We start from the raw sequence: 285 nt of genomic DNA, 5'->3' as shown, positions 1-285 counted from the left end.
GCCTGCAGTTGTCCCCAGGAACTGCGCAAAGAACTTAAGAAGTCCATCTTTGAGTTACTCAGAAATTTTAGACGCCTCGGGCCTATCCTAGTGCATGGAAAACAGGAGCAGTTAGCCCAATTTTTAAGAAAAAAGGGTCGAAAGCAGATGTGGTAATTTATCGTCTTGTAGCACTATTATGCATTGTCTCGAAAGTTCTAGAAAAATTTTTTTAAAGGACTCATAACGGATTCACAGTACGGTTTTCGTGAAAGAAGATCAGTTATTCTTCAAATGATTACCTAC

Source organism: Convolutriloba macropyga, chromosome 6, assembly GCF_964194025.1.
Source record: "Convolutriloba macropyga chromosome 6, txConMacr16.3, whole genome shotgun sequence".
Lineage (NCBI taxonomy): Eukaryota > Metazoa > Xenacoelomorpha > Acoela > Convolutidae > Convolutriloba > Convolutriloba macropyga.
The sequence above is the reverse complement of the archived record's forward strand: the minus strand, read 5'-3'. Positions refer to the sequence as shown.